The following is a 9227-nucleotide window of genomic DNA, read 5'->3' on the forward strand; positions in this document are numbered from 1 at the left end:
ATTTCTTATTATACATCCACCCAAGTACACTGTAGATATGAAATATTTCTTATTATACATCCACCCAAGTACACTGTAGATATGAAATATTTCTTATTATACATCCACCCAAGTACACTGTAGATATGAAATATTTCTTATTATACATCCACCCGATTACACCGTAGACATGAAATGTTGTCCTATTATACATCTACTTAAGTACACTATAGATATAAAATGTTTCTTATTATACATCCACCCAAGTACACCGTAAACATGAAAGGTTGTCCTATTATACATCTACTTAAGTACACTATAGATATAAAATATTTCTTATTATGCATTAACCCGATTACACCGTAGACATGAAATGTTGTCCTATTCTGCCCACGTACACTGTATATATTATATATTCCCATATTCTAATCTTGCTCAAGTACAATGTATAAGGGGAGTATTTTTTACTCTAGATTTGCTCTAAATAAGGCAGACTTTTATCCATTACACGAGTTGACTACTGCTGTTTGTCGTTTTTGGCTTGCTGCAATGAAACGGTGCCTGCTCTGGGATTGGATCAAATTTCGCAGCTGCAAATGATGTTCTGTTAGTGTAAAAACGATTTAAAACAGGCTTCACAAGGCTGGTCTGTATGTCAGACGCAAAATGTAAAGTACATTTCACTCAATGTAAAGATGCAAAACTTTCGCCTACAATGAGCACGTTCAGTAGATTAACAGCAAGTGGGGAGAGAGATATTATTTTTACAAGAGAGTCGCACTTCACAGGCGTATAATAATTAGGAGAAAATACTGAACCAGATTCAACTCATTTTCATACAGGATCAAGGCTGATATGGAGGTGGAGGAAATGTGGAGTGGGTAGGGATAAGCAATAGAGGATATGCCACCTTACATTCTGCGTAATGGTGCCATTAATATCACACATTACAGGTGTCATATTTTACTACAATTTTATTACCTTATGCTAGTGTATTTGGATCTGAATTCACCCATAGGTCGACAAATTCCTTGAAGACAAGGAAACTGACTAAATGGTTTGGGCTGCTCAAGTCCGCGCTTCAATCCTTTCAAGTAAATATGGAATATCTCAGGACCTTATCAACACTCGGATCTTCAGTACACAACATCATTTCTTGTTGAGCGTACTGTATATTTAATGTTCAACATTCCCAACTAAACGATTATTTATTACTTATACTACTTGATAAATACTAATATGTTCTAGGTACTTCTGTATTAAACAATTTTTTTTCATTTTTTTTTAACTATAGAAATTTGTAAATGTTGTTTATTACCTCAGAAGTAAAATACATCGAAAACATTTACGGAAAAACAAAGAACATGGAGTTAATAATATAAATGTAGCACATAAATTTGTTTATTTATTTGACATTAAGCACAAAGCTACACAATGGGCTATCTGTGCTCTGCCTACCACGGGTATTGAAACCCTGTTTCTAGCATTGTAAGTCCCCAGACATACGTCTGTGCCACTGGGGGACCTAACACATAAAAAAGAAGAAGAAGAAAGAAAACATGTGATGACATCTGTTATCAATAATTTACAAACATAATATCGTATATTCGTTTAATTAATCACATTTTTCTTTTCAAAATAGTCTATTTTTGGTGAAGTTACAGCATAAAAATTTATCATTAAAAAGCAATTTTGTCTTTTAAGCTTTCTTTAAAAATAAATAAGTAACTCCCAAGAAACAAAACGTATTGACAATGATCAATTATAGAAATTATCTAATTCCTAAACAAATAAGACAGACTGAAGATCTAATCAAAAACACCTTAGGTGGGGGAAAAAAAAGTGCGGCCTAAAAATGATTGAGTTTTTATGAGATTGGCACGTAATATTATTTATTAATGTGAACTGAATAATTTTCAATAATTTTCCGTAGCTAATGCTTAACATTCTCACATTAATAACAATTCATTTTATGGACTTTTGTGTGAATAATCGCTAAATGTCAAACCTAGCGCAATAAATCCTTAAAACGCAACTTAAAAAGATGGATAGAGATGGTAACTTTCATTTCTCTTATGCATTCTATTCAGAATTATAATGCATTCCAGACCTTCTTTTAGTAATCTTTATTTTTTGTTAGTTAACATACTGAAGTTCACTACAAAACGGATAAATAAACCTATGTCACAATGAATATTTTCTAAAGAATCCCTTGTGTTATCCTTTTAGCCAGAATAGACGAACCCTTTAGACAGATAAAGACTTCAACATTGCTACATGTGATCTGAAAAGAACCAGATAATGCCTTCAAAGTCTTCTCCGTTCTCCATTCAGACGAACTGAGTTTTATTGCTGTTTCATGGAAATCACGACTTTTTTATTTAGAGACCAAATTCGGAGAAACGGTATGACGAAATAACTGAATTTAGTTAGCTGACTGTAGATTTAAATATATTTACCTAACTAAATAAGGCCTCCTTACGTAAGTAAACAAAATGAAGAAAAACGTTGAGGAATCTTAGTTTTAAGTTTTTTCTTTAGCTTTGAGAAAAAGTCTATATGTTGGATTTCACCAGTTACAGAGAAAAATAGCAATTTCCGTTGTTTCCTTTGCTGGTTTTAAAAATCTTATTAGTTGAAATTTTTAAAGAAAATACACTATTTTATGTTTCCTGGCATTTTATGGCATAGTAAGTTCAACATTATTTGTTGAAGCTTATTAAGAATTTAAGCTGGGCAGAGATAAAGTCTAAATACTAATACATAAAATAATTCCACTTTTATTTCACCTAGAGTAAAAAAAGTATCAAACATATCTTTGTGTATGTGTTTTATTTATTTAAGGTATAAGTATGAAACAAACGACTTTAAGCGACACCAATAGTGCAAGATTGTAAAGAAAATCATTTTGGTTAAAGCACAAATACAAAAGATCCCGGATTACAATTTTCCATGGTTCAAGATAGTAACTAGTGTTGTGGCTTCCCTAAATAACATAGGCTATTTCGTTTATTTATTATTTCTTTCATTAATAGCATTGGTTATGCTAGTTACTTTATCGAATGTAATTACTTTTATTTTATTTCAATTTGTCTTTCATTGTTATTCTTTTATTATAGAAATTGATTTGCTTGTAAACTTAGAGTTTGTATTTAGGACTAACCTAAATCTTCTAAGCTGGCTGAACCTACTGAGATATTATTGGGTTTACGGCCGAAAATATCGTTAAAAACAAGCCTACTCGGCTGATGAAACAATACATTCTAATTTTTTTAAGTAGATATGCATTAACCATAATGATGATCAGGTTGATTTCAATTTTCGCTCTAAGTACACAGATTACTCTGATAGGAAGTTATTATTATTGACTATTTACACGTTTTTATAAGAGCCCTAAAAGCGAATCACATGACGCGTAAGCTTGTAAATTCTTTTGATATTCAGGCAAGCATATATTTACTTTTGTTTATACCAAAGTTTCGTGTGATGCAGAGAAACAAAAGTTCAAGTCGAGCACTGTCGTGTGCTACGTGCTATAGCCAACACAAGCTCGGTTTACACCAACAACCTTCTTCAAAAAATGGTGACGTTTGTCGAACGTTCGTAATTAATTAACACATGACGTTTGATTTCAGCAGCGAGTAACTTTAGGTGTCTTGTCGTTTTCTACCCCTTTGTACAATTATTTTTCTTTATTGGTAACAAGGATTAGCAAACTCTATGTGAAGTGTTTATGTTTATCTTGTAACGGGGATGGTTTACAGCCGTATGGGCTGATGTCAGAATCATAGATTAGAACAAGGCTTTACCAGTGTAATAAACTCCTCCCCCATGTGTCTTAAATCTTATTGTCAAATTAACGTTCTCTGGTGGATGAAAGGAGAATATCATACCTCTGCCTGCATGATTTTAGCGGCTTGTTGTTCGATAAATCAGTGTATGAGAATTCCTGATATTAGAGCCCTTCTTAACTCCCATAAAAATATATATTTAGTTACAATATCACCGACTCAGCATTACAAGGATATATTTACCTTCTTATGCAATAACGATAAATTTATTTAATACGACTATTAAACTTCTGAACATATATAAAAAAATCTACTTAACAAATTAGGTAATAAAATAAACTTATATGTACAATGCCAGGTTTATTATATCTTCTGAAGTAATGATTAGCATGCAGTAAAATAAATTTATGTAATGTGGTCTTCAGATATATTATGAATATATAAATAAACATTACTAACCAGTACCACTATAAACATTAATATGGATTGTTTACATGCCCTATAAACTGTAAAATTACTTTAATGTCTCTGTCATTAATTTTCGGGTTTGATCAGCACGTGAAGCTAGGAACACACAAGGGCATGGCCTTGTGTGTGGGACCGCCGCTAGGCGGCATATTTATCTACAACATAAAGAATTTGTAATCACAGCAAGTGACTGTTAAATTGCATCCCGATATAGACAGATGAGGTCTGAAATCAACATTCTGAGCACTAAAAACTGCATACCGAATTCTTTATGAGATTATTACGTTGTTTTGGTTGCGTTGACTAAGGGTTTGCGTTGTTTTCGTTGCGTTCACCAAGTGTTTGGTTTTAACCTTTTCTACTTATAGCAACAAGAGAGTAAAACGTACGAGTTCTCTTTATTGTTAAAATATAGCTTTTTTGTTGTCCTAATCGAACTAATTAATATGTTCCGAATCACTTTTAATTGTACGTGAATATCTATGATAATAACTCAGGTGACGTCATGTTTATCTAAGGACGCCATCTGGTGAAAATAAAATCAACGCACTTTTCGAATTTCAGTTTTCATTATGGTGCGGCTTTTCCTGGATCAGAATGAAAAAAATCTTCTCAGTGACGTTATTAAATTGTCTTGGACCACAGCACGAGCTTGTTCTTTAACAAAAATTGATGAGGATTAAAAAATTTAAAAAACACCAAAATAAAACTGTTTCCATCGTTTTTCTTCTGTTTGGTAGGCAATGGCTTTCTAAAATAATATTTTATCTCGAAGAAAGAAAAATGAAGCAACTTTCAATCTGGGAAGGAATACAATTATACACTCTGAAGATCCAACGAAGCTAACCCATCTAAACAACAGGTAGGATAGTGGGTGTTCTAGGTCTTCTCTATAATTTCTTGGCCCGGCATGGCCTGGTTGTCAGCGCACTCGACTCGCAATCTGCGCGAAACCTGTCACCTAACATGCTCGCCATTTCAGCCGTAGGTGCGTTATAACGTTACGGTCAATCCCACTATTCGTTGGTAAAAGCTCAAGAGTTGCAGTTAGGTGATGTCACCTAGCTTCCTTCCTTCTAATATATCACTTCAGTATGAGGGACGACTATCGCAGATAGTCCTCAAGTAGAGTTGAACGAAATTCCACAAACAAACAATACAATTTCTAAGGCAAGGTTTCCTACGTTCATCACCGCCAACTAGCTGTCGACATCTGGCGGCGTTTCTCTAAAGTATCTATGCAAGAATTTGCAGTCAGGATACAACATCCGAGATTCCGTCATAACAATGTTTTATAGCAGTTTAATTGCGGAGTAATCATATATATTTATTTCGTTTGTTTTATATTCAATTGTTAAGTCCCACATTGACTAAAGACATGCAAACAGCACCAACACTCTCAGTATTAGTTGCTATAACAATTGTTGTGAGAGCGGTACTTAATTCTAGCATGAAGTGGCACAGCGGTATGTCTGCGGACTTACAAAGCTAGAAACCGGGTTTCGGTGCATGTAATGGGCAGAGCACAGATATCCAATTGTGTTACTTGGTACTTAATTATAAACAAACTAACCAGCATGAAGTGTGAGTTTGGTTTTATGAGGAAAGCTACACAAAGCTATCTGCACTGTGTCACAAACAGGGGTCGAATACGGAATTTCACTGTCTACTGTGGGTATCGAAACCCAAATTTTAACGATATAACTCTCAGACTTACCGCTGAATCATCGAGGATGCGAAATATTATAAAGAAAATTTACCCATTTACAGTTTTAATGTTGAAAAAGTGTTATAATTAAGATGTGTTTAAAGCTTTGTTTGTTGCTAAGCACAAAGTTACACAATAGGCGTAACTGTGAAGTGCCCACCGCGGGTGTTGAAATCCGATTTGAGCGTTATAAGTCCTCAATCTCGCTGCTGAGCTTTTATGTTTAATTCACATTTATTTCATAACTAATATTATTTTGATTAAATCACTTCAAGTAGGCTCACGTCATGAAATAAAACAAAAACACGTGTACTCAACGCCTTCTATAACGAAAATCAACACATAAATAATATCTTCGTTGAGAAAAGGAAACATTCTGAGTGTATAATACGATTCAGTATCTTTAAAAACTAAACTACCTACACACATATGCCTATATTTATAAAGACAACACAACAGGTATCTTAATTTAATACCTAAATGAAAGATATCTCAACTCAACAATACTGTGTAAACTTGAAGCTTCAAACAACTACATCCTAAAGAGCATCCTATATAAATTCGCGTTGTGTGTTTGTGAACTTATCCGTTTGTCCGCGAGTTTCTCTCACAATTTTGGAGCAGACAGGACGGTACTTGGTAGGCATACTAGGGGTGGATGTTTATATAGCGTAACCCCCTCCTACCAAGGGGAGCTAAAACTCGCTCGGAAGGTCATTCACATATGATGGGGGGGGGGTCTAAGATGGGTTTTCGGGATCGCTGAACTCGACTCTGTCATCGAATTTTGTGTTTCTGGATCACATTTGTATCCTGGTGACGCCACTTTTAAAACCGTATTCATATTATTTCTCACAAACTAGCAGCACCAAACGTGGCACACATGTTCAGGTACCATGAGCGGGTGTCCTAAAAGTATTGGGGCATTTAATTCCACAGCAGAGCGAGGGTATTTTATGCTAATTACATATAAAAGGTAAACAACAGAAACTAAAATGTGGGAATGGAAAATGTTTCCTAGTGCATAATAGCTTGAGTTGTTAATAAATGCCTTTACTAGAAGTTTAACCTATTAGCTTAGAACTGTGACGATTACTATGGTAATTGAATCCGATTGAATTTCCCACAAAACTCGATTTCAAAACCAGGAAATCGGTAAACTTTAATATTCAGAAATTTAAAAAATAATTGTGCTTGAATATGAAAGTTTATCCCTGAACACACAAACAAACCATTAAATGATTAAATATCCAATTATATTTAATAAGTACGGTAATTTTTAAATGTCACGTGACTTAAGTCAGATGTAAGTCGTACACGCTGGATTGTATTTTTAACAGTCATTCACTTAATATAACACAGATTGACCAGTTAAATCAAGAACAAATCTATGCAGACATACTGTTGTTAGAAAAGGTCAATATATTTACTATATTGTCTCTACTTCTTAGTGCTGACTGTTTATATACTTTTGTCATGTTTTCTAATGTTGGATTCCAAATGGCTGACGCTTATCCGATTCGATTTTAAGAAAACATTTGATGGATTTCAAAATCGTCGTAACCCTAATTAGCTTAGTTTGTAAAGCACTCGCTTGGTGCGTGAGAGGCTCCTGTTTCATTCCTTATAGGAGGATTTGTTTGTTGAATTCCGTGCCAAACTAGGCGAGGTTTGTCTGTGTTAGCCGTCCACAGTTTTGAAGTGATAGACTAGAGGGAGCGCATTTAGTTAACACCACCTACCAACTCTTGAGCTGCTCTTGTCAGACCGAGTAGCAAGATTTGATCGTTATTCCTATAACGCACCCACGGCACCAAATTACGGCGTTCGATTTAATTTGATTTAATTTGTGGCAATAACAAGATGCGAACTACGAAACCCGTGATACACAGTGTGGCACGCTACTCACGTGGCCACGCTAGATCCTGAGAGAGGGGAAAGTTGGATTGTTGCTTTATCAGATTTCCTCTATTTGCAAGCATTGCACTCATATGGCCTAAAACTAGAATTAAATAAAAGATAACGTAAAAGTCAGGATCATCTAGAACTGTCAACTAGATTTTATAAACATTGCAGAAAATGCTGTTTAAGTCCACACATTTATTTTTATGAACATTTATTTTTAATTTATTTTAATTAGTGTTTGAAATTTGTACTTCGATTCCTTTATGAACATATCAATTTAATTTCCTTATTTGAAAATACCCATTAATAATAATAAAAAGATTCTATTCGTTACTGTAAATGTAGTGACTTTGTGAATGAAGTTCATTAACTAGTTGCTGATATCCATATAAGTACTAACTCTTTTCCAAATATATGTGTTTTTACGAAAGTTCGTTTATGGAAAAAAAAAAAAAAGTCTTACAATCATACTTATATTATGTATATTATATATGAATCAGAGTATTAATAAATATATTTCAATCACATATCTTGTAAAATTAGAAATAGAAAATTTGGTATTCGCAACTTACATTTAAAGATCAAAATAAGCAATGGCTTCAATGAAATAAATACGTTTGATAAAAGTTCCACATCCCCCATCGGCACAGGGGTGAGTCTGAAGGCTTATAACTCTAAAACTTAACTACAAAACAAAAATAATAGGATGTTGCTTTGTAGAGTTCCTTAACCAGTAATAACAATCCCTCAACTTTACTTCTCAGTTACTTAGATGTTGCAGTAAAAAACCGAAATATTTTACTCCTAATGTGGATCTTTTAGTTGCAAGACTGACACATAATTCTTATTAAGAACTTGACTTATTGAAACTTTTAACGATCATTAAAAAACAGATATTATAACATTTTAACACAACTTAGAAGTAATAATAATACTGGAGATGCTTTATACAACATTGTAAAACTATTGCTAAATTATGTATATAGATTACTTTGTGGCATGCAGATGTCATAAATAAATAAATAAATATACATATATATATAGACTACTTTGTGGCATGTATATGTCATAACTAAATATATATATAGACTACTTTGTGGCATGTATATGTCATAACTAAATATATATATATAGACTACTTTGTGGCATGTATATGTCATAACTAAATATATATATATAGACTACTTTGTGGCATGTATATGTCATAACTAAATATATATATATAGACTATATTGTGGCATGTATATGTCATAACTAAATATATATATATATATAGACTACTTTGTGGCATGTATATGTCATAACTAAATAAATATATATATATATAGACTACTTTGTGGCATGTATATGTCAATAAACTAAATAATATATATATA

This window comes from Limulus polyphemus, unplaced genomic scaffold, assembly GCF_000517525.1.
Source record: "Limulus polyphemus unplaced genomic scaffold, Limulus_polyphemus-2.1.2 Scaffold231, whole genome shotgun sequence".
Lineage (NCBI taxonomy): Eukaryota > Metazoa > Arthropoda > Merostomata > Xiphosura > Limulidae > Limulus > Limulus polyphemus.